At 38.7% G+C, this 27,609-nt stretch overlaps 1 protein-coding gene across 4 annotated transcripts in view; it reads right to left on the reverse strand.

Annotated features, from left to right (window-relative positions):
* The window catches only part of LOC134536685 (RING finger protein nhl-1), a 382,369-nt gene that overhangs the window by 197,575 nt on the left and 157,185 nt on the right, over nucleotides 1-27,609 (reverse strand). Inside the window, exon 3 of one of the 4 annotated variants that reach the window (XM_063376531.1) lies at nucleotides 4,933-4,987. The exons of the other annotated variants lie outside the window; for them this stretch is intronic. The gene's annotated coding sequence lies outside the window, so the exon portion shown is untranslated. The remainder of the gene's footprint in view (nucleotides 1-4,932; nucleotides 4,988-27,609) is intronic. 4 annotated transcript variants of the gene reach the window in all.

A 27,609-nucleotide genomic window follows, 5' to 3' on the forward strand; every position in this document is an offset into this window, starting at 1 on the left:
TAACATTTGCGGTAGATGTGTTTTTACGGGTGAACATGTTGGTGTCCGCAGTTGAGGAGGCATTATTTAAAATTTGTTCTGAGTGCAATTTCCAAAAAAAAAAGGGGGCTTATCAGACAGCCGCTTGGCCAGAACACAATCTTATTAACACAACTGGAGTCTTCTTTTAAAACCTGCACATGGAATGAAGCATAAGCATTATATTTTCTTTTCAATTTAGTTACTTTGATTTTTTTGAAGTTTAATTTACTTAAAATATAATTATCAATTTCTTGATCGTGGACAGTTGGGTCAAATCTTGTCACAAAGAGAGCTTTTGTTCTTCTAGATGTAGGTTTGGGTAAAATTTTGAGTGTGGTTATGTTATGTATTCCTACATTCAAAGGATTTTCTTCTTATCATTCGTATGAGGGACGCACCACAACGCCGAATGCCAAATTGACTACAACGCCGACAGCTGGAAAACTGCTGTGTACCACAATGCCGAATTACCACAACGCCGATATACATTAACCCCGAAAAATGTCATTGCAGGACTGCCACAAAGGTTAGGTTAGGTAAGGTTAGCACACAAATTCATTCAGTTGTTTTTAATTTTGCTCCTGTGGCCCCCCCCCCCCCCCCACATCAACATTTTTCGGCGTTACTGTATTTCCGCGTTGTGGTACACAGCAGTTTTCTAGCTGTCGGCGTTGCGGTCAATTTGGCATTCGGCGTTATGGTATTCGGCGTTATTGTACGTTCGGCGTTGTGGTAACGACCCGTTTGTATGTTTGGTTTCACTGGTTCCTCTTGGTCAGGACTTGCGCCTGTGTTCCTCCGCTGTCCACACCTCGGTGTTTGTCCTCTGGGTCCATGATGCTACGTGATTGCGGCTGACCTGTGAGCAGGTCACGCGGCCGGCGGTGGTTTCCCTGGTCTCTGGGAGACACCACACGGTCTGCTGCCTTGCAGGTTCAGCATTTCCTCATCTCTTGGCTGCAGGTTGTTTCGGGAACTTTGCTTGAATATAACTGTTCCTTGATTTTATTTAAGTCATGCTTGATACCAGCAGTGTCTTCTCTTGAATCTATGAGTAATTTTTTTAGCACAAGGTTCTCAGATTTTAGTTCGTCTACCTTTACAGTTAGAAATTTTATGAGCTTGACTTATCCATACATAAAATATCCAAGTTTACTGGTTCGACAATTTAAAACTTCACACGTAATTTCCCGCCATTTGGATGGAGTTTATTTTTTGGTCAGAGACCTAAATATGATCTGATTAGTTATGACTGTAGTATATATAGAATTACCACCTTCAGTTGAAGGAAACACCGTAAAGTCAGATCGATTTAAGAATGAAGTATTAATACTGAAGTGTTCACTGAATTAACTTAAATAACACGAAGACAAAACATTGAAAAACACGGAGCGCGTTCGCAAACGTCCGTCCACTTTGAACACACGGGGTAACGGAACCATTCTTTAAGTGAAATTTCTTAGAATCAATGTCATAGTATTTATGGTTTTGACTGGGCCAGCAGTTGGGCAAACGGTACTTATACCTCGCATTCCGATAATACCCACACATTTACCATTCAGTTTTATAAAGTTACAATTTCCTGTGAAGCTATCGTTTACAGTCAGTATAAATAAAGCGCAGGGACAAACTTTTAAGTATGTCGGAATAGATTTCAGAGAATTAGGTTTTTCCTATGGAAAATTATGTGTTTCCTTATCTATATGTAATTCCGGAGAAAACAAGTATAAACTAATACCACACGAAAACATAGCTAAAAATATTGTAATAATTTATAAATAAACTGAATTCTTTTAAATAATTTATTATTTGTAAGATATTTGCGTTTACTTAGTAAGGACAATTTTTATGTAAAAAAATTAAAAATAATTTTATAAAATTAAATTCTTTATACATATGTCATTCATACAAAAATGTATTATAAATAAATAACGAACAAAGAAAAAAGTAAAGTGGGTGTTTGCAGAAGGAAAAAAGAGTAAATGAATATTGATTTGATAGTCTGATCGACATTGAGGTGACGGGATAGGGTTGAGGAAGGAAGATGAGTGAGGAACGTGAGGGATGGGACGAGGAGAGGACAGATTACGGAAATGTAAGTTTCTCGTCTTATCTGTATGCGGGAGATAAATAAAATATATACGATTGTGTTTGTTTATGCAACATTTCAACGCCCATAGTGCGGCTGCTGCTTGGGTTCCTGAACTCAACAAAACACAAAAGAAAATATATATTTTTTAAATTTAATAACTAGCTAAGAGTTTAGTTTAAAAGTTTATATAATGTTTATAGAATTATAATTTCTGGTTGACCTTCTACTTCGGTGCAAGGGCTAGAGTGATGAAATTCCTCAATTTTTTTTTTCGTAATATTATTGAAATAAGTATAGTTAAACAAAAAATCTATCTATCTCTCTCTAAATCTCTATCGCTCTCTAATTTTGTATCTCTAGCTACATGCCTAGCTTTCTCATTCTCTATATCTTTATGTATATCTCTATATATCTCTATATACATTTTGCCTCTCTATCTCTCTTTATCTCTCTATATCTGTATCTCCCTTTTATATTTCTCCTGTATGTAATATCTCTCTCTATCTCTATATATGCCACATTACAGAAAAAAATTTAAAATCTATATTAACTATGTATTTTTTATCTATCTTTTTACTTGTCACAGGTTGGTACATAGATTGGTAAAAACACGCGCGTATTCGAATGCAACGTGTGTCAATATTTCCAAGCAATCGGTGAATAACTTTAGGAGATTGAATATTTTGAACGATGTTTTACATTTTTTATATGTATAATAATTTTTTTTTCCAAAAATATCAGTGCTTCTATGTTATTCCTCTTTTATCGGTAGGTTTTTCGCTAGTTTACTTCCTCACCCACTTTCAGCTTAACGTGGCTGAAACAAAGACAATCCACCCCCTTACGTCTCTTGACGATGTTAAGGGTGCGTTCACAAAGGAAGCTGATTACAAGCGCTTGCTAACAAGCGTCGACAAGCGCTGACCGACGCGAGAAAAAGTTTTAATGGTATCAAGTGTGTGTGTTCAGAGATAGCTTGTTCCGACTTGCAAACGCCTGCGACAAGCGCTGAACGGCAAGCAAGAACCTGTTAATACTTATTTTTCGGCGCCAGCAGCATTCAGTCCCTGACAACTACTTGTACAGTCAACATGAATGTCGATGATATTATTTTACAAGTGTTTAGAAGAGGACCTATATGGTACAAAAGTGTCAAACAAAATGCGAATAGAGTGTACGTAGACAAGTGTTGGAAGGAGATAGCCTTGGAAATGAACACAAGCTAATAAAATTTATTTTTGAGAATTGAATTTGTTATTTTAAGGAATACTACTGACCGAATGGTTCACTTTGAACCATAGGTTTACTGGAGGGTTATTTGATACGAATTTTTCAATTTCTATTTGTATAATTAATAGTCGTTTTACCAGAAAATTATTTCAAGTTATAAGTGTCTATAATATTTTTAAATTATGTAAATATTTGCAGTCCTTTATAAATACAGTTACTTTATTAAAATAACACAAACTGAATTCAATTACTCAAAGCAAATTAATAAATGTGTGTTTCATTTTTTTAAGAGACTTCCACTGATTTCTGTAACTCCTGAACATTTTTCTGGACATTGCCGGAGGAGATGAATTTTTCGATAGTTTCCGTTGCTCTTCGGTACTGCGCAAAACTTGGGGCAGACAATTCTGTCAGTGTGCTACTACTTATGAATATTCTTGACCTTTATCTGTCTGTCCCAGAAACTGTTAACGAATTAATATATTCGATTGTTTAAATGTTCTATGGATACACAATATGCACACTGTGTAAATTAATTAGTCTAAATTTTTTTTATCAACTAACTAGTGGAAGTATCAAATTTAAAAACCGTCATTTAGAAAAATTTTAAGACAACTTACATAAATAGGCTACATTTCAACATATCTGGTTAATTACATTATCATATATATATAATTGATTTGTTAAAAAAATTCTTTATTAATGCATACTGCACATCAGTGATTCAAGTACGATTACTCATACTATATTTATTACGATTACTCGCGAAAAGTTTAAGTCTATAAAAACTAATGGATTGTTGGCAAAGTATGTCTAAAAAATGTCTCTCACAGCTGTTCCTGCGTTTGTGATTCTTTTCGTTTTTTTTTTCCTTTCTTCTTTCTGGAACTGGCATCACAACGGCCTGAGTCAAATGATGTTGTACGCCTTCAAAATCAATGATGATGTTGTCTAACAGGGAAATGCATTTTATTATGTGCTCTGCGAAAACAAACTTGGTTTAAATTATGGTTAATAGTAGTCTCCTTCTTACAAAAATAATGCCAAAATCACATTCCTCTGACTATCTCATACGTGATAACCTTTTGTTGAACATTTCTTCATCAAAGCTAAGTTAATTATGTACAGTTTGAGTAGGTTAGCCATTAGTGGATATGCGTCATCACCCATAATTACATAAGGTGCTTTAACATTGGTACCAGGTAAACATGCTGGATTAGGAATATCTAGATTATTGGTTTTCATTACTTTAAACAAGTCAAATGCTTCAAATGTTTTTCCATCATTTTGTTTACCGAAATCTCCAACATAAATTAATATGAACCGGTAATGACCATCTGCCAAACCCTGCAGCACCATTGAAAAGAAATGTTTGTAGTTGTTAAACGTCGATCGTGATTTTTAGGGCACTTGATTTTCACATGCTTACCATCTATGCATCTTAAGCAATTAGGAAAGTTCCATGGGGAGAAGCAGTCATTAGAAATCTCTAAAAACTGATTATTTCAAGGCACAGGCATATGCGAAGGCTGCAGTACTATCCAAATGACTGCTACTACTTCACTTACAATGTTGCTAAGAGTACTCACACCAACACGGAGATTAAATGACAGTGTCCGAAACGATGATCCAGTAACCAAATACCTGCAAAACGAAACAGTGTTTTTGTAAGCAATAAAAACATCTTGCTCACACACATTCAATGCTAACATACACACAAAAAAACATAAAATTAATATCAGCTCTATAATTATTTTTCTCTTTTTCAGAACATGTGCTGAAGAAGAAGTGTTAGTATTTTCGACATAAATATTTCACTGAGCTAACAAAAATAACTCGTACCAAATCCGGATGAAATAGTTACTTTTAAGTTGCAGTATTTTAAAGCACTTTCTTTTTAAAATAAATTGTACGACCTCAACAAAGTTTAGGTTACTGTTTCACACTTAAAAGCTTAAATACTGTTTAAGATATTGAACAGCAGAGGAACTCTCCAGATATAGGAGACAAGGAAGAAGTTATTGGGTCTGAAGATGAGGTATGAGTTCAGCCCCAGGAAGATAATGCCGTGGATAATTTTTTGCGGAATAGCATACGAGGGCGATACTCCACGAACACAAAACATTGGAAGACATTCAACGGATAGAATTAAACGTATTAGCGTGGATGACTATACGCCTTCAATGCTGGAAATATAAAAATAAAACTTGAAATTTTAACACAAAAGAGGAACAATAAAGAAGAAAAAGAACCTGAAGACGAGCATTCATTATTCTTCAAGGGTCGGTTACCACATGCCAGAAAAATTCGTCCGGAACAGATTTTTCCATTTTGTGCAAGGATTCAGGAAGTTGTTTAAAGTAGTATATAATAGGGGCCCCTGGGACATGGCTTCTGGCTGTGGTGCTTGGTGCCGAGCCACATCTATGACGTCATGCCCATATGTGACGTCACGGCGGCCATCTTGGATGAGAGTAACGTGACACAGTGTAAAAATAAAAACGGAAAAAAATTCAAACATTCTGCTAGCTTGTAATAGAACTCTAACTTTGCACATCAAAGAGAAGTTCACAAGATAGTAGAATGTATGAATTTTTTTCCGTTTTTATTTTTAATTTTTTATTAATTTTTTTGTATTTTATGATATCAAATAAAACTTGTGGCGGTTTTCTCCGTGTGCTTCCGATTATTCTTGTCAATATTATGGTGGTTTTTTCCGTGTGCTCCTGATTATTCTTGACAATATTTTGATGGTATTCTCTGGGTGCTTCTGATTATTCCCGACTAGACATCTGATGGTTTTTTCCGAGTGCTTCTGGTTACTGATGATAAATTGATCTCTGCATGAAGGATTTTTTTACTTAATGAGGCATGACATTTTTATTCAAGGTTGCATTTAATTAGTGAACTTCTGCTACTTAATCAACACTTGTAATATTTTTATAAGGTGGAAATTTTAAAAAAAATCATTACTCAGTCGTATAATAATAATCTCTGAGAAATCTAAGAACCACTAACAGGAAGGACGAACTTCCTTCTCCTTGGAGTCTAGCGAAGCCAATCTTCCTTTGCGATCGATAGTGAGCATTCCGCATCCCGCATTAATGAAATAGATATTATTTACCTGCAAGCAACAAGTGGCGACATCTGTTGATGACAGCCAGAACTACTTGCATCAATTTGCTTTGTATTAGATAACTTAACTCTCGCTGATGAAATATTTAAAAAATTATTTTTAAGAAATGGTTCCAATTGGAGAAAACTGACAGTTTGTATCTAATAGTAGTCACAGAAGCTACGATGGATTATGGTTTGCTATCTGCAGCTGAATCGGAAAGAAGCCGCTGTAGATACTGTGGCAAGGATTTTGTCATGAGAAGGAATGCTAGACGTCATGAGAAGAATGATTGTGCTAGAAACCCACTTCGCAGCATGTTAAGCTGTAATCGTTGTAGCAGGTTGTAAACACGAATTGACAGCTTAAAAAGACATGGTAGAACATGTAAAGTCAAGACTACTTGCGGCATAGAGGACACCGATGGATCCACTAGACTAAAGAAGAGTGATCTGCATTACGTCAATAATTTTCCTTGTCCTGATCGTGATGGTATTAGCTCACCCGATCGTGAGGAAGAACATAAATTGAAGGATGCTAATGGCTTCGGGAAGACTGAAACTAATAGAAGTATCAACACCGTGAAAGTGAGAATACATTCAAGCCTATATTCAGTAGATCCTCCATTCTTTGTAAAAATGATGGACTCCTAAAAAGGAAGCATGAAGACAATGAAGACACTTCGACATCATCGATAGCGAATTCATACGGTAATCTGGGTGAAGAGGATGTCTTCTACAGTGATTGTTACAGTGACTCTGAGGCTGTTGACAAAGGCATAGACTGTGATGAAGCACCTAGAGCTGACAAGATCGAAGAATGTGGCGATGTCCTGAGACCGAAACGATGGAAACGTCGTGTTATAATAAATAAATCTGATAATGCTTATTATGATCACTGGGACGATTGTGATATCAAAAGTATTTATAATAAACAAGCAAGTAAGATGGTGGTAGAAGAGATTGATTACACATCATTGACAGATCCAAACATATTGGTTGACACGCTAAGATACATGGCTCGCGTTGTGCAGGAAACTATCTGTGCATCAAAGAAATATCCTTCATACTCAAAGAACTGAGGAAAGCTGGCTACATACAATAATGGCTTCTTTTACTTGTATTTGTGTAATGTTGAGAAGTAATGAAATATTGAAAGTAAAAATTTTATGTTTTTATTTCTTGTATTCTGATTTCCAACTAAGCCTGTGTGTGTGTGTGTGTTTCCGCTACTGTATGTGTGATCATTACGTTTCCTGTGTGTACTGTGTGTACGTTCCGTTTCCTGTGTGTGCTGTGTGTACGTTCCATTTCCTGTGTGTACTGTGTGTACGTTCCATTTCCTGTGTGTACTGTGTGTACGTTCCGTTTCCTGTGTGTACTATGTGTAAGTTCCGTTTCCTGTGTGTGCTGTATGTACGTTCCGTTTCCTGTGTGTACTGTGTGTACATTCCGTTTCCTGTGTGAACTGTGTGTACGTTCCGTTTCCTGTGTGTACTGTGTGTACATTCCGTTTTCTGTGTGTACTGTGTGTACGTTCCGTTTCCTGTGTGTACTGTGTGTACGTTCCGTTTCCTGCGTTTACTGTGTGTACGTTCCGTTTCCTGTTTGTACTGTGTAATGATTACATTTATTGTGTGTAAATTGTATGTATTGCACGTACATAGCGTACATTGCGTGTTGGAGCCGAGTAGACTTGTATCCATGTAGCTTCATAGCCATGTAGTTTCGTAGCCATGCGGTCTTTTAGTCATGCAGTCTCGCAGCCATGTATAACTCGGAACCAGCTAGATCCTTTAAGACTCGTAGCCTTGTAGCCACGAAGTCTCTTAGACTCGTAGCAATGTAGCCCAATATCATTGGAGCTGTTGAAAGAAAAGGCAGTTGGAGCTTTTGGGACCATTTGGAGCTGTTGGAGCCATTTGTAGCATTTGGAGCTGTTGGAGTTAAGAAGTAGTCGTTGCATGTCTATGCAGGGCTAAATGTTTATGAGATTGCTGGCTATCGCAAGTGATTCTGTAGTAGGATATAAATTGTGTAATAAATATTATGTTTGTAAAAGACTTTGTGGTGTTTTATTTCTCGAACCTTACACTTTTCTGGTACTTTTTTAAAATTAAAGTTGTTTTGTATCGACCAGGGATCGAACCAAGGACCTTAGTCGATCTAATCAATCGGTATATGGATTACAAATATATTTAATGAATTTTGAACTTTTTCCCGAATCTCTAGCATTTCAATTACGAATTTCCAATATGGTGGTCTTGATGTCTGGTAGGGTGGTGGTAGTAGAGGATTTAAAGTCTCTTTAAGAATGTTGAACATGGTTTATTGAAATTATTATTATTTTTTTCATAAAATTAAACATTATTGCATCGATCGAGGATTGAACCAATGACTGGAGCGGATCGAATCAATATGTAATTAATGAGTGATTTATTTCATGAATTTTGGAACTTTTCCCGCTTTTCTAGCTACATTATTACATGATTTCAAGATGGCGGCCGAATTTCAAGATGGCGGGGGGCACCTCCATAATAAATGATTACTGCACTGTAGCGGGTTAGAATTAAATTATCCAGATGGAAATGTACTCTATAATACAAGTACACACACACAGGATGGTGTACTCCGGCCGGTGGTGGCTCCTGGTAGCATGTACTGAACATAAAATGTCGGATCCATGATGATCGACAAGGATAAAGTCAAATTTCAAGGACAAAGTCAAATTTCAAGGTCAAGGTCAAATTTCAAGGTCAAGGTCAAATTTCAAGGTCTAGGTCATATTTCAAGGTCAAGGTCAAAGTTCAAGGTCAAGGTCAAAGGTGTGGTGACCAGATAATTATACTAACATGGTATCAGCACACTCTAGCGGACGAAAACAAGATGGTGATCTCCAGCGGACGAAGACAAGATGGCGGACGTGTCGTCATACCAGCTGGCGATATATATGCTTTGATAAAAAGTGGTAGCAGTCAGTCTGCCTGCATCCACTGTGCCTAGTATTAGGGATATAGGCACGTTTTATTTAAAATTTTGTAATCTTAAATATTATGGAAATATTTTTTTTTTCTCTCATCTTATTTTCTTTACGGCCAGGCCCTCAGCCTCTGTTCTCAGAGGCGAGCTGATTTTCTTTCCCAGCCTCATGCTAGGCTAGCATTCTGGCTAATATTTCTCCCGCCTCCAGGCACGTCGAAAGCCAGTAACTTTATTTCTTCGCGTGACCACTTTTGCCTAGAGCAGCTTGTGAAGCAGTGCTGAGCCCTGCTAACTCTGTCACGAATCGGTATAAGGTTCACTAGCAGCAAGACACGACAGGAGGATCCCATGGGCCATGCGTCTCACAGACCATGCGTTTTTTGAAGCCATCCCCCTCTTGCTCACCCACCCTTTCTTCTCAGTAGTGAAGCTAGGAGCGACGACCGCTCGGGTACGTTAACCGAAGTCAAGGCCATCTCAGGCTTGACAGCCGCAGTTACGATTCTGGACTTTAACGACACCTAGCGATGGCTGTGGTCACTAACGCCACTTGTGGGCGTCGGCAGCGCCGACACCAGTGCTCGCGCGGAGGTAACGACAAACTCTCTCTCCCTTATGTCTCAGGCCGCTAGGTGGCACCACAGGTTACTCCATTACCCCCTAACTTGACACTCTCGTCGGTCACTAGTCGATTTATTAGTACTTATTCTCGCCACCAAAAGATAGCGCCTCAGTCGCGCAGTCACTCCAGTAAGATCTAATTTTTTTATGCCGGACACCTTCGGGTGGACTCGGTAATTTTCGGCTCAGAGCCTACCCCCCCTCCCATTCTCTAGAGACCCCGCGCTTATGATATTCTGGTGATATCCCGCTCTAAACTTACTTCGGTGCGCGTCTCCTGACTGACTGGTGCCATTTGTAACTGCGATCTTCGGCGAATCATCGACATCGCATCGTATATTATGTAGTCTTCTCAGACTAGAGGGATGAAGTCCCTATCTAAAATTAATATTAACCAGTCAGTAGTTTAGTTGAAAGTAGAGAACCTTAGTTTTTTTTAATTTATATATATATACATATTTTTTAACTCATGATGACTTCTGTGTCTACCGCGCATCGTGGATCGTGTTTTCGGAGACGAGACGCCCTCTCCTGAGCGCCAGGACCCACACCCTGTTTTGGTAAGTCTTGACGTCATCCCCCCCCCCCCCCCTTTATTTCCCTCTATTGGCTTTTTGCGCCATTTAAGTATACTGTCTGGAAACAGGTCAAATTCTTTGGAATTTGGACCTCTGTTTCAGACAGGGTTCCAAGTTTGGGGCAGCCAAAATCCTCTGCCAGGACCTACTGGAGTCGGTTCCTGAGCAGAATCCACCATCTTTAGATCTACTACCTCGATCACCGTCTACCTACAGCCCTGGGTGATACCCGCATAATTCTATTATTCTATTCACGAATTAAAAAAAAATAGTGTAACCCAGTTAAGACAGCGGACAGTAAAAGCAAGTCGAGGAGAAGAAATTTATATTATGTTTTACAAGGACTATATGTACAACCCTTAAAGTTACCAATGTTGATTTCATTAATGTTCTTAAGATTTGTTATTTTTGTTAAACATTCAGGGCCGGCCCGATAGTAAATGAGTTCAAAGAATATAATATAATAAGAGTAATTGTGAGGAATTTAAGGAAGATCACTTATCAATGAAAAACAGATGTTACTAAGGAAAATTTAATCTATAAAAAAAAGAAAGAACAATGCTTAATAAAATAAGGAAGTCTATAGACGTTAGAATTGTTTTTATTTATTTAATATATAATAACGATCCTTTTTCTTCCAAGTGTTCGTAGGGAGTCTCTAAATTTTCTTTGTTTACTCCTAGTGTCGCCTCTGTTGTTGACGTTTATAGTTATTAATTGAGGGCCCCAGTAATCAAAGTTTCCAAATCATTTAACCTTATTATTTAACTATTCTTTAGTCACTTGGGGTATTACAAAATGGTAGCAGAGCGTGGGTATGTCTATAGGCATACCTAAGTTGAAAGGTCATAACTAAAATTAAAATTTTTAAAAAAAATTGAATAAAATTTTTTTTTTATATATTTTTTTGTCACTTAGAATCTTTTTGTAGTAAGTAATTTGTGAACTGTCCGCTGATACACATAATAGCTAAATTGACCTTTGAATTTTAAAATTATCATAAGTTTTGCTGCACTTCAGTCTCTGTGTTTACATTTGAGCGCGCGCTGTGAGCCGCTGGCTGGCTGCCCGCCCACGCAACTCGGGCCGCGCGCGTGGCTTATCAACAGAGACGTGTCCGCTGGACAAGATACTCCCTCCCCCCCACACCCCTAGTTAAAGGTGCTGCACGCCAAGGTCAGTCCTGCCGGCTGACGTGACGTTCATTGTAGGTACCGTGTTGTGCATGTAACCTGACAGCTTGTTACACCCGAGTACACTGTTCATTTCCCGATGCGGGTAGTAATAATAATAATAAATTATGAAGGCACATACTTCCCACGCTATAAAGCAATTGTTTTAATCATAATCTAGATGTAAGTGTATACCTAAGTTTAAAGTTTAAGAGATAATTTTAAGAGGGTAGTGTTTTGTTTTGTGTAATACTATGAATCCGGACAGGATGATTTTTCCGGAGCTATTACTAGTAGATGAATTAAGGTACGAGTTGCAGTTGCGTAATTCCTAACTACTGGAAATGCGCAAGAGCTGCGAAAGAGGCTTCGAGCCGCAGTACGTGATAAGTTACCTACCTCAGTACATAATCTAAATTTAGAAATACTCGGGGAATTCAACATAGCTTGCTCCAAATTTTACGACATAGCTACTTTCGTAAGTTATTCAGATGTGGAAGAGAATTTGCCCAATGTAAAGCGACACATTATGCGATTAGAGCATGTCACCTGACGACTGGAAAATCTTGTGGTACTTTCCGCAGATGTGCTCAATGGTGTTTATCGAACAGAGCTAAATCGTTGTCTGCAACAGACAAACGCCTTCCAAATTAAATTGAAAGCTAGGGCAGCCCAATTATAAACTCAACAGGACCTCCGGGCCAACAACGCCCAGGCAGAAAACCTAGGAATGGAATCACTAGGAAATGTAGAGAGTGAAAATACAGACTTTTCCCAGGAAATAAGGCAACCCGATACACAAGTATCTTTGTGCCAAACAAGGAAGGTTCCGCGAATTTCATCAACATCTCAATCATTCTTCGCAGTTTCAACCCCTCCCATCCCAGCAGCCACCACTCAAATTCCCTCAGGCGTGCATGTTTCTACAGCTCCCTTCACCAGTGTCACATTTTCCGGTAACTTGCCTGCAAATCCACATCCTTTAACACAGCAAAATTTGTTTTTCCCATTCGCCACAAACCAGTCATATTTTAATCCATATTCCCAGTTTCATTCTTTATTGACATCCGGGCAAGGAACTCCGATCCCTACCATCCCCACCTCGCAAATTGCACATCCTTCACCCCCACCTCCGCCATCAAAGCAGAATCAACCAGAAACAACATTATCAGTTACGCCAAGGGCGGCTGAGTATAGCTGTTATGGGAAAATTGCCCATCCAGTCGAGAGATTACTTGTTGGTTTTCCAGAAACAAGTGGTCTTGACCCAGATAAATAAATCGAATTCATAAGGCACTTACTTAAAATCAGACAGAAACAGTTGTTGGAGATAGTTTTTCCTTACACCCAACCACCACTGAGTGAAAGAACGAGTCAAGCAATAGAAAATAGTTACTCTTTTGACAAATACCACGAAGAAATTTTGAATTTTTTTATACCTGCCAGACTTTTGACAAATTACCGTTTGGAATGGTACAACAGGCTACAGCGAAGTAATGAAGCATTGCCGCACTATGTAGCATCAATCAGAGAAGCCACGGCGGTTCTCAGATTGGGCGTATCAGAGAGCGAAATAGTTAGTTGCATAGTAGACGGACTAAATCAGGCAGAGCGCTCACGCGCTGTTTTCCAGGCTAGGCCACGGAGTTTTGTAGAACTAGATCAACTCTGTATAAAGGCCATGAGTTACGAATATGCAGACACTCAGAGAAACAGGTCAGCGAAGTCTGTGGATAAGCATGATTCTCAGGCAGAAACTGCAAATAGTTTTCCATACACGAAACAACAGAATAGCCACCCACAACAGAAAACAAACTACTACAGAAATAATAAGTAAGGTTCAAACAAAAACATACAACAACAAACACCTTTCTGTAATTATTGCAAGCAAACAGGACATTACATTGAGCAATGTAACCACAAAAATTTCAAACCAAATTTCAACAAGCCAAAAAACCCGTAAGGCGGTGGCCAGGCAAATTTCTACCTGGTCCACCTAAAACTACATCCGAGAGGAATTTTTCAGTGCATAATGTGCATACTAACGAATCAAAAAACAAAACAAAAATCAAAAAATGCATAACACAGGAAAACAAAAACACAAGAAAAATAAACGAAAGAAATACACAGAAAAAGACAGGAAACACAAACAGAAGATTATAACACAGCAAATTAATCATAAAGAAAATTCTGAGAAATTCACAAGAATTTGCAAAACATGTGTTAGCCTGACTAACAAAGGAAAACGTTAAGTGTCACAACATTTTCGGTCACGTCCGAACTGTATTACGATACACTAAAGCAATGTTTGGCAAAAATCAAATTATTGGTCTGATAGATACAGCAGCTACTCGTAGTTTTATTTCAGGTGATTTGTTTAGGGAATTACAGAAGAACAAGCAGGTTCTGAAAACAGAAGTAACGGATGTGCGCTGTTTTACTGCAGCGGACGAACCAATTAGTATATCCAAAGTGGCTATAGTGAAAATCAGGATAGAATTATTCACTTGGAATTTCCCTTTTCTTTTGGCAGAAAACTTAGCCACGCAGCTTATTCTAGGCTCCGACTTCATCGCTAAAACAGGTATTTTGATTGATCTACAAGCAGGAAGTTTTGTATTTAAATTTAATAAAAATCTGGTCATATCCTTCGTGCAACCTGAAAATAAAAGTTCAGGACAGGTTACTAATGTTTCTACCAACACTGACGAGAGAAATTCTTTGTCCTTGGATCATCTCGAGCCCAGTAAACAAGTTGATATTCGAGATTTGTGTAATGAATTTTCAGATGTGCTAACTAAGAAATAAGGTCGAACTAACCTAATTGAATATCAAATTGAATTGACTGATACCACGCCAGTCAAAAGTCACCCTTATCAACTTTTAGGTCCTAAAATGGAAATTATGAGAAAACACGTACAGAAAATGTTAGATAATAAGGTAATAGAACCTTCTAATTCTCCTTTCAGTTCACCTGCATTTCTAGTGCACAAGGATACAGAACAACGTTTCGTCACTGATTATCGAAAACTGAACAAACAGATTAAAATACCGCAAACACCCCTCCCAGATTCGAACTCGGCCTTTCATTGGTTTAGTAAGGCCAGGTATTTCAGTGTGTTCGATCTCAATTCGGCGTACCATCAGATCCCACTCACGCAAGACTCGAAACCTATTACCGCATTTTGCGTACCTTGGAATCTTTACTAGTATAATGTGGTACCTTTTGGCTTGGCCACAGGTGCTCAAGTACTCACACGACTTCTTGAACAAGTGAAAGGAGATTTTAAATTTAAATTTGTTTACAATTATTTAGATGATCTTGTAATTTATTCAGAAAGTTTTGAGGAACACATCCAGCATCTGACTCTTGTCCTTGAAAGACTGCGCAAGGCAGGCCTCACTGTAAATACAAAAAAGGTAAAATTTGCTGCTTCCGAAATATCTTTTCTTGGACATTTGGTATCACACAAAGGTGTTACAATTGATCCAGAACGAACACAGGCGATCAGGGAATTCAAACCACCTAAAGACACAAAGGGCATAGCTCGTTTTATTGGCATGGCTAATTTTTATGCCAAATACATACCAAATTTCACCGAGCATGCGGCACCTTTGAATGCATTACGTAAGAAAAATACACAATATATTTGGGGTCCTAAACAAGACAAGGCATTTAATTTCTTGAAAGAAGCCATAGCGAATCCACCTGTTCTGCGCATGGCAGATTTTAGTAAACCCTTTATTTTACAAACAGATGCCTCAAGTGTTGCTATAGGGGCAGTATTGTCTCAGGAAAAAGGATGGTGCCAGGCAACCCATTGCCTTTGCCTCAATACATTAACGTTTCAGGAAAGGAAAGCATCTTCAGTGTATGAATTGGAATGTTTAGCAGTAGTTTTTGCTATTGATAAATTCCTACAGTTTCTGGAACATAGGGAATTTCTATTGGAAACTGATAGTCAGGCACTCGCTTGGCTGTTAGCTCACCCTAAACAATTAGGAAAACTTGGAAGGTGGATCACCAAAATTTCTTCTCTCAAATTTAATATTCAACATATTCGCGGAACTCAAAACACTGTGGCTGACACACTTTCTCGAATGTTCGAGAACCCCTCCGAAACAATATCTCAGGAGGAACCTCAGATTTCGTGTCAGGCACTCCTAACCGATTTCCCCTTAGCTTTTCAGGACATACAAACACATCAACAAGCCGACCCATATTTGGCAAAAATAATTGAACAAGTTAAAACTGGTACAGCTCCGAAATTTTATAAGTTAGCTAAAGGTCTCCTAAAAAACGTACACAACAGTCAAGGCACCTTAAAATTGTTCTTCCACAAAATCTGCGTGATATGATTTTCACATAATACCATAGTTCACCTCTCGGTGCCAATTTAGGTATTTATAAAACCATTCAAGGTATCCGACGCCATTTTATTTGGGAAGGAATGCACCGGGACATTACACAGCGAGTTAAGTTATGTAAGCTATGTGCAATAAGTAAACCTGCACAAAATACACAGTACGGTTTTCTTGCCTCAGAAGTAGCCGAAAGACCTATGCAAAAACTTTTTATTGATTTTGTAGGGCCATTTCCTCGATCCAAATCCGGACACTCTATGCTTCTTGTGGGCATAGATGCTTTTTCGAAGTTTGTTTGGCTTATTCCACTCCGTAAGGCTACAGCCGACACCACTGTGCGTGCACTACAAAATCATATTTTTAAAACTTCAGGATTACCGAACATAATTGTATCCGACAACGGAACACAGTTTACATCCAGAACTTTCAAGAACATGTGTTTCTCGCATGGTATACAGCATGTGACGACATCGCCATACTACCCTAAACCCTCGCACGCGGAGAGATTTAATAGAAATTTTCGTTCGGCGCTCATAGCGTTCCACGCGAATGCGCAGGAAAAATGGGACAGTAATTTGGTGTGGTTACAGATGGCATTTAATTATGCTTGACATGAAGGACACAAATCCAACCCATTTGAGATTATGTTTACTTATAAGCCCAACACACCCCTTTCCAATCTTTGGTCTCTCGAAGACCTACTGCCGGATGATCCCAAGGACATCACGGAGATTTGGAGAAAGGCGCGTAGGAATTTAAATTTGGCTCACCAAACAAGTCAGAGAAGTTACAATAAGTACCGCTACCCTAACCCCTACAGGGTAGGTGAAACGGTAATGTGCAAAGCACACCCGCAGAGTAAGGCCATCGATAAGCGATCGGCCAAGTTATCGTATCGCTGGAATGGACCATTACAGATCCAACGATTTCTAACCCCAGTGACTGTGAGTTTAGCCAACCCCAGTTCCGGAGAGTATGTGACACGAGCGCACATCTCCCACCTTGAGAAAGCGCATCCGAATTTAAAATAGGAGCGATTACTTTCTCTAAGCCTTGGAATGCCAGATACACACACACATATATATATATATTTAAGACTCAGTAAGGAGTTTAACTGAAGAATACAACACCTAGGTAGTAACATTAAGTAACAATAAAAATCCATGGTACTAGTTTGTAAGGAAACTTAATATAAGGTGTTAGTTTAAGTGGCCACTTAAGTTAATGATTTTAATTAAGTTAAAGAATTTAATCATGTTAGTCATTAAGAATGTGCACATTAGTTCATAAGAGTGTTTAATTTTTTTTTGTGTGTTAGCATGTAAGTAGTAGGATACAGGCGAACCTGGTAACACGTCCTACTAAAATTTTTAGTTGTATTTTTGCTTTCCCCTAAGCTCCACTTTAACGCGGGGGAGTATGTGCCGTGTATTAGGGATTTAGGCACGTTTTATTTAAAATTTTGTAATCTTAAATATTTTGGAAATATACTTTTTTCTCTCATCTTATTTTCTTTACGGCCAGGCCCTCAGCCTCTGTTCTCAGAGGCGAGCTGATTTTCTTTCCCAGCCTCGTGCTAGGCTAGCATTCTGGCTAATATTTCTCCCGCCTCCAGGCACGTCGAGGGCTGGTAACTTTATTTCTTCGCATGACCACTTTTGCCTAGAGCAGCTTGTGAAGCAGTGCTGAGCCCTGCTAACTCTGTCACGAATCGGTATAAGGTTCACTAGCAGTAAGACACGACAGGAGGATCCCGTGGGCCTTGCATCCCACAGACCATGCGTTTTATGAAGCCATCCCCCTCCTGCTCACCCACCCTTTCTTCTCAGAAGTGAAGCTAGGAGCGACGACCGCTCGGGTACGTTAACCGAAGTCAAGGCCATCTCAGGCTTGACAGCCTCAGTTACGATTCTGGACTTTAACGACACCTAGCGACGGCTGTGGTCACTAACGCCACTTGTGGGCGTCGGCAGCGCCGACACCAGCGCTCGCGCGGAGGTAACGACAACCTCTTTCCCCCTTATGTCTCAGGCCGCTAGGAGGCACCACTGGTTACGCCATTACCCCCTAGCTTGACACTCTCGTCGGTCACTAGTCGATTTATTAGTACTTCTCGCCACCAAAAGATAGCGCCTCAGTCGCGCAGTCACTCCAGTAAGATCTAATTTTTTTATGCCGGACACCTTCGGGTGGACTCGGTAATTTTCGGCTCAGAGCCAACCCCCCCTCCCATTATCTAGAGACCCCGCGCTTATGATATTCTGGTGATATCCCGCTCTGAACTTACTTCGGTGCGCGTCTCCTGACTGACTGGTACCGTTTGTAACTGCGATCTTCGGCGAATCATCGACATCGCATCGTATATTATGTAGTCTTCTCAGACTAGAGAGATGAAGTCCCTATCTAAAATTAATATTAACCAGTCAGTAGTTTAGTTGAAAGTAGAGAACCTTAGATTTTTTAAATTATATATATATATATACATATTTTTTAACTCATGATGACTTCCGTGTCTACCGCGCATCGTGGTTCGGGTTTTCGGAGACGAGACGCCCTCTCCTGAGCGCCAGGACCAACACCCTGTTTTGGTAAGTCTTGACGTCATCCCCCCCTTTAATTTTCCTTTTATTGGCCTTTTGCGCCATTTAAGTATACTGTCTGGAAACAGGTCTAATTCTTTGGAATTTGGACCTCTGTTTCAGACAGGGTTCCAAGATTGGGGCAGCCAAAATCCTCTGCCAGGACCCACTGGAGTCGGTTCCTGAGCAGAATCCACCATCTTTAGACCTACTACCTCGATCACCGTCTACCTACAGCCCCGGGTGATACCCGCATAATTCTATTATTCTATTCACGAACTCAAAATGATAGTGTAACCCAGTTAAGACGGCGGACAGTAAAAGCAAGTCGAGGAGAAGAAATTTATATTATGTTTTGCAAGGACTATATGTACAACCCTTAAAGTTACCAATGTTGATTTCATTAATGTTCTTAAGTATTGTTATTTTTGTTAAACATTCAGGGCCGGCCCGATAGTAAATAAGTTCAAAGAATATAATATTTTCACGTCTCACTTTCAGAGGGGGGTTCCATTCTTCAAAAAAAATGTATCTCAGATAAATAATAAACTCAAAACAGTAACTAGACATAGTGCATCTCACTGAGGATTGAATCTTAGTAGTTGTATTCTTATACAAGAATAGAAAATCAGGATACTGAGAACAAAATAATAGATACCTAAGAACAATAGAACAATCACATTTATTTATAACAATTAAATAGAGCTGACAAATAATGAGGCACCTTCCATGTCCGCTACCAGCCATATATATTCCGACATAAAAACAATAAACCATATAAGATTTTCTTAGTAGTACTAACACATTAACATTATCCTAATAATTTCCTCCAGGCCACCCAATGATACCAAACTTCGTTAGTTCTTCCCCAACTTCAATTTTAAAACTTATTCAGAACATCCACTACCTCGAAACTGATTTTAAAAATTATTTAGTTTAAGTTTATAACGTCATCATAAACATGAAAAGAGAGGGATCGTGATGCAAACAAATTACCGAATTATACTTGAAAACACGTTAAAAACACCGAGCTTTGAAAAACAAATTATTTAAGAGACCAAATAATACACCAAACGAGAAATTTAAAGTTAACTACGAAGAAACATGAAGGTGTGGAAGACTAAGAGTTTGGCATCACTCAGACGCCATTTGCTAGCACTCACCTAACCATTACCAAGTCGCCGCACGGCCGGGCAGCATGACAGCCTTCCACAGGATTAGAGCCCCGCGAAAACATTTTACACCTCTTTTAAGCCATTTGCTTGGCCGCAAAACCCCTACGGGGAAAACATCCTGACGGGAAGTTTTCCTGTGTTTTACAAACACGTAAAGTTATTACAACAAGCCGGCCGCGCTGTCGGCCGCGCCGGGTTGTCCACGTAGTCAGAAAACCAGCCACCAGGTGGCAACACTCGCCCTGCGCAAAGCGCGTGCGCACAACCTCATTCCCAGCTGGCCTCAAAAGAAGAACGGTAAACAAGTTTGCGCCGCGTTTCTCTGGAACTGCAGCAAACAACGTGTCAGCTGGCCTGGCTGAAACGCGGTCACGCCTGCGTTCCCAGACAAAGACGTGCAAGACTCGCACTCTTCCAGCCCCGCGGAGACCCAAATCAAACAAAGGTGTTACCCCATCTTAGCTTGAGGGAAACCAAGTCCCGAACTAGCGAAAAGAATTTAAAATTGTATTTTCAACAAATAAACTAATTAAATAAATTAATGATAATTTTGAGCTATGCGACATCACCCCGGGCGGCAGGAGCTTGTGCCCCACAAGCTTACAACAATGCTTGGGGATTATTTAAGTTTGCCAAAAAAAAAAACCAATTGTCACTATCATTTCTATGTGATCCAGTTACAGTTATAAATTAAAATTAGTGATTACAGTGTTTGCTGTTTATGTATACATACCAATTCTAAGTTCTACTAGCACTTATTGACAATTTACTCTCGGAGGACAAGTGTGTTTTACAAAATTTCACATGTTAACACTGCTTGGGACAGCAAGCAGCCAGGAGGGATACAATTACAAACAACTAAAAAAAACTCTCAAATATCAAAATAATAGTGAACAAATCGAACAATTAAATTATCTTATTTAAATTAATGACATATTTTCATGTGTTTTATCAAGAAGTATTCATGAGATCAACACAGATCAACACAACTAACCAAGGAGGGTCATACCAGGTATCAACACAAAATAACTTTTAAAGATCCTTAAAACAAGTAACTATTCAAAAACTAAACTCGTATTTTATCTGCAATATTTAACAACTTGACAAGCTTACCCTCCACATTTCGTAGACGAAGGATAAGGTAAGGTACCTAATAGGAAAATTTACAACAAAAACTTGAAGGTGTCCACATGTAGGTTGAAAGTTTATAACTACACTGTCCTTGTCTTGCTATACACTTTGTTTTGAACGTCAGGTCAGTAGTTTCAAACGACGGATAATTCTAGTCTTCTAGATAAATTTGTTGTTAAGGGGGGTCACACCCTATCACGATGCGTAATCACTGTCCTTGGACATGGCCACTCCCAAACCGCTGATACGCTTGGTAATCGTGCTTCACCACACGATTCGACGATATGGGCCCCAGCCCGCAGCAATGGGTAGATGAAGATCCTCTTCTCCCAACTGGCCCACGTGGTATCTGGCTGACCCTTAACGATGCGCCTTCTCCCAACTCGAGAAGGGACAAGAGTTCTGGATGGAGCTGCACCACAGCACTCCTTTCGAAATTGCACTTAACAAGTCCGCCTCAAAAGTCATTTTCTTCGATTGACGATAACTATCAATGTCACTTCTTGAATAATAAAAACACAAGGGGGGGGGGGGTTTATGGTGGAAAATGGGAATACGGAAAGGATCCCACCCACATTCTCAATGATTTGTCCTGACGTCATAATTCCCCTTATTGAACCTGGTATTCTCCCTCCATCGTTATTTGGTTCTATAAAAATTATTTATGGGCGCATGCCCCTTCACATAAACATTAATCAAATTCTAATTTCTCTAATCGTAGGTAAAGCTTTACATTGAACAAAATGCATTTACTACTAATCATCACAAACAGAAATGGTTACTTTCAATTCCTCCCCAGTTTCACTGGATAACTTAGCTACACAACCATTATCTCTGGCTAGTATGTCTTTTAATTCTACCTTTTCACTGGTAGAAGGAACAGCATTTTCTACTGAAGTCGAGATTTCTACAGACATACTGAGGGGTTTCCGATTTCTCAGATATTTTGGTAACAGAAATAACAACATTACAACTATAACCAATATAGTAATTACAGTTACACTTATTTCTATACCAAGGGTAGTAACATTGTCCAAGGCGGATACTCTTGGTAGCGTTCCAATACCTACTAGATATGGATTTTTAATAATAATTAATAATAATACACTACTTACAATGGAAAGCGCAATACTCTGTAAGTTTTTCATTACAAATCCAGGTACGTTTTCTGGTTCTCTTAAATGAATCGGGTCTAAAGGGGTTTCAAACTTTGACAAAGAAAAATTTAAATGTGGTATTAGAGTTGGCCAATTTACATCTAAACAATCCATTAAAGATGGAAAAACTGTATGTGTTGACGAAGGATGAGGGAAAATTTTCAATTTACGTAACTTCGTCCAAGCTGCTGGTATTACATGTACTAATTGAAATTTAGATTTCGTTAAAGAATCACATGGATACAACTCGTTAATTTTAAGTTCTTGGTTTAAATACAAACGACAATCACACGGTACTTCTATATCTAAAGCTCCGAGGATTTCTCCACTTCCTAAAAATAAAGATTCATTGTTATTAAGTACAACAACAAAGCTGGTTTCAGGATAGCCACCTGAAAAGTCTTAACGAGAAAAAAAACTTATTAAACATACCCACAGGTACAAACCTTAACACCGAAACTAAATAATTTTACCAATAAACTCATCAATCAAATTTCAATTATTCTGACAGTCTGACCTCTGGCACCTGGTTCATGAATGACTCCGACCTGAAATCGATGACTATACACGCTTGAGCAACATACTTCCAACATTTTCGAAATAACAAAAGCCAATAGATGCCTAATATCTACCTCCTGTGGACTCACCTTGTGGGACTCTAACCCAACAACAACAAAGATTCTCAGTGGCAGGATTGGCTCGGCCAATCATCCCCGTGGTGCCAATTCCCTGGCCCACCACTTCTACCCATCCGTGCCTCTTACATTGGTAGCCACTGCTACTTCAAAAGGACACAACATTCCCCAGGCTCATTCTTCATTCACTAAGGGTCGCCTACCCTGCGAACCCAGTCACAATCAGGGCCTTCATACCCTCATGCTACAGCCCATTCCTCCAGGGTCTGTACTACATTACTCCAAAACTTCTTACAATGGCATCTTCACCAAATAGATTTTGCTAACTCAAGAACCACCCAATCGAACCAGGACCATAGCCAAAATCAACAAAAATTATGTCTATTACTTTTAACCATTATTTACTATTTAACTTTATCTTTTAGAAAAACAATAAACTCCTGAATCAACAATCATCAAATTAGACTGCCCAAAAAAAAACTTTTCTTTATTCGCTTAAAATCTGCCTGTTATTCATAACCCATGGAAGCTGAAATAAAATTTGTATTAAACATCCTACACCAAAATTAAAAAAACATTATGAACATGAAAAAAATACTTTCACCTTAACATCTGTTATGCTGTATGCAGCAACCCTATGGTTAGACTCATCTGGTGGAAAACATCAACAGCACGAAACAACAGCTACTGGTGGTGCTATCAGATCCTCTCTGATGTAATCTCCAGCAACACCATGCACCGTCTTCTCAGTCATAAAGTCAGTTACAAGTCACCCCTGAACTGAGTACTGCAACACTACTTTCACAAAACCGATAAGAATCAAGTACAAACAAAACAACTCATTAAAAAAATGTTTTCTCTGTATCACTAAGCTAAATACAAATTTTCGTGTAGTTAAAATAAATACTTTGAACTATCTCTTGTGTCAAAAGTAAATATCAGGGACACCGTACAAAATAAACATTATTTAAATTTTAATTATGTTGAGAAGAGAAAGAGAAAAAAAAATTAAAACATTACATTCCAAGAAGAAGAAACAAAAAAAAAATTATCACTTAAAACACTTTACTCAAAAAAACATTAACTCCCTTCCATTATCATTTATTAAAATAATAAACCTTCTCATAAATTAATTCAATAAAATTTAATTAAATACGTAGGCAGGTACACTAGCTATCTCTCCAACAATGATTCACATTTCCCTACTTCCTAACTTTAACACAATCTTACTTAACCCACAGGGAATTTACCAACAGAACAACCAAAAATTTTGATGTAGTGCCTATCTCCTAGAGGCCCACTTCACAACAAGGGACTCTAACCCCACCAACAAACTTCATTGAAGTGGTACCCTTATCCCATACGGGATAGCCACTTCGGTACTACACTGGGGAACTCCTGCCCCAAACTACTCATAACTCTCAGGGTTCTCCCGACCCTTAATCACGTAGCCAGCCCATCTTCTATGGGTCTGCTCTACAATCCCTACTATCCCAGGGACACAACATCTCAAATTGTCCCAGCTCAGCTCCACTGGCTGGACAATAACAACTACTCTCACATTAAAAAAAAACCAAAAGAATACCTTACTGATGCCAGGAGTTAATTCCCTGAACACACAAATAAACAAACCTCACACTTTTCCTTAGAACTAATCCATTCTACTATGTACCTCCTACAATTCGAAACTCAAAGTTTAAAAAATTTGATTATTATCTAAACAAAAATTATTATAATGAAAAATAAATAATTTCGATAAAATTATTACTTTCAACATCACTAAATTAATTCATAAAAAAAACTGTGTAATCAATGACGCACATAAACTAAATCATTAAAAAAAATAACTGTGAAACTCTTATCTGTCTGACGTCCAGCCGGCCGGTAAACACCGGGCCGGAACGAGTCTTGCCGCGCCGTGCCGAGCCGTGTCGCACCAGGCCGGCCACCGCTCAAGGTCAGCGCACAGCTGATTGTCGCGTTCGTCATCGTACGCCAGCTCCACGACACATGACTTTACTCGTCCACAACAAGCACTGACTACAACATTACTTAATAATACAAGTTTTAACATCGTTCCTGAACCAAAAATTCCACACAAACTCTTAGATTCATTACAAAAAAAATTTAATGGTGACATAATTAAAAAAATTAATTAATCATTAAACCGGAATTAAAATTTACGTAATTAAAATTAATAACACTTAATAGGTGACATGATAAAAAAAAACTCATGACTGACTGACAGAGTGACTAACTTGACTAAACCAAAAACTTTTTATCCATAAAATTTAAACAAAACAATAGTAACATTACTAATAAAAATACGTGAAGCACAACGCAACACGTCCGCCGCGTGCTCCCATAACTGTCATACCATTTTAAAGCAGGCCCTCTCAAAAATGTAGGCAAGTATGACAAACATTTTTGCTCATTCCACCCATTTACCTTGGCTGCTCTGCGAAACTGTTTTAAAAATTCCTCAACCTCCTCACATCTCTTTCCAAAAAAAAATCCCGGGTCCACAGAACATCTGCCTGTCTCCATGTTTAAATTCTGATCTTTCAATTCTGGTTTTATGTCGCTTAATTTATCTTTTAATGCTTTCAATGATTCATCCTCTGAAGATGAACTACTATCACTGTTCTCAGGGTTTTTTACTTTGTCATCCAATATTTCAATTGTGTATTTACTAGCCATCCCTAATAGACTCCACCTTAAATTATTTTCATTAGTCCTTAACTTAACTTAAGCATACATTTCACATTTCACCTTAAAATAATTATTGTTGGACAAATACAGCCATCCCTGGTCTCCCACTGGTTTCCTGAAATAACCTAAAATAAATTATATTATCATTAAACAAGTAATCCTATAAACACATTGTATATTATTTAAGATTCCAACTTTATCATTAAGCTTAACAGAACTATATCAGATCAGGACATTTCACATTCTTGAATAGGTGATGTGATTACTTACAAAACATTCTCAAACATGACATGAGCTTAAAATTCCAGTAGGTATTCTGTCAAACCAAAAACCATTCGTCGTCTACAGTATTAAGGGATCATACAGTACAACATACACAATAACACATAAACACTTCTAGGACACCACCCTAGTAATATGAGTATAACAACTCATGAGCACTTTAGCTCAAATACAATAACACATAATATGAGTATGACAACTCAGGAGCACTTTAGCTCAAAGTACATAATAACAATAAATACTGTATCCCAATACTAACAAATGTGCTTAGCAACTTACAATGCGTAGACATCAGCTGATTCAACAATATTACATAACACAAGACATCAGCTGACAACGAATTCATATTCCTGGCCCATTACTGACCTACAACCAGAACCTTGGTTGGCTCATATGTCACATACCATCTGAAAATTCAGTTGAGATACCATATCTGATCTCCTGATCATCTTCTGTTCTGTAGATATACTTTAGCTTCCTTGGATATCTCCTTTTCTATACTGCAGTTACAGAACTGGTGCTTTATATGCACGTAACTGATTTATATTATAATTGCCTACGATCTTGCCTGTCTCACAATCTGCTAAGGTGTAGCAATTTGGGTGTGGTTGTTTTGCTATCACGTATGGTCCTGAATAAAGTAAGAATAATTTTCTAGTGACATTCTCCCACTTCTTGCTGGTAGGTACAGTTTTCTTTAGCACAAGGTCTCCTACTTGGAATTGGTGGATCTTGGATGCTGGTTTTCGACGTTGGCGTAGCTTCGCTTCTGACATTAGACGCTCCTTCACCAACTCTTCTATATCTTCTGCACTTACAATAGTTTCCTCTGCCTCTGTAGGTCTACTTGGACAAATCGGTGTGTATTTACGTGGTATCACCTCCGACATCTCCAGTACTAATGCTTCGTAGGGTGTCAAACCGGTTGATGCGTGGATAGTGTGATTTAGCACGCATTCAATAAAGGGTAATCGATCTCTCCAACTCTGCTGCGCATCATGGCAGTACAGTCTCAACATGTTACCAAGAGTTTTCATCTGGCGTTCCACGGGGTTGCTTTGTGGATGACGCGGTGATGATGTTGTAGGGGTTATGCCTAGTTTCCTAGCGCCTTGTTGCTAGATTCCACTCTGAAATTGTGTACCTAAATCTGACAACACACATGTTGGCTTTCCTACGCAATCACAGAACTCCTTTAGTTTCTTTAGTACCGTTTTAGCATTGTCACTAACAATGGGGTACAATTTTGTGTACTTGGTAAACACATCAAGTAACACAAACACATATTGCACTCCAGCCTTGGATGGCGGCAAAGGTCCAAATAAATCCACCGATACTAGCTGTAGTGGATGACTAGGGATAATGGCTTGTAATTCTCCGTGCAGGTGTTCCTTAGGTTGTTTAGCCTTCTGGCAAAGGTCACATGCAGATGTCACTCTGGCTGTAGTCTTTGGCATGTTAGGCCAATATAATTGTCTTTTCAATGTTCCTAACAATTTACTGGATCCTACGTGACCTAAACTTTGGTGAACCTCCCAACAAATTTGATGCTGTAGGATAGCAGGAATTACTGGTTTCCAATAATCTTCAAACAACCTATTGCCTATGTTATGACGAAATAAAATTTTCTCTGGTGACAAGCAAAAGTGCATATGGATCTGATGTGTATTATCACACTCTGTCAGTTTCTTGATGGTCTTCTGACAGAACTCATCCCGGTCTTGTTCATCTTTCAATGTTTCCAGTATTTCCTTTAATTTCTG

The sequence above is a fragment of the Bacillus rossius genome, chromosome 11 (genome assembly GCF_032445375.1).
Source record: "Bacillus rossius redtenbacheri isolate Brsri chromosome 11, Brsri_v3, whole genome shotgun sequence".
Taxonomy (NCBI): domain Eukaryota; kingdom Metazoa; phylum Arthropoda; class Insecta; order Phasmatodea; family Bacillidae; genus Bacillus; species Bacillus rossius.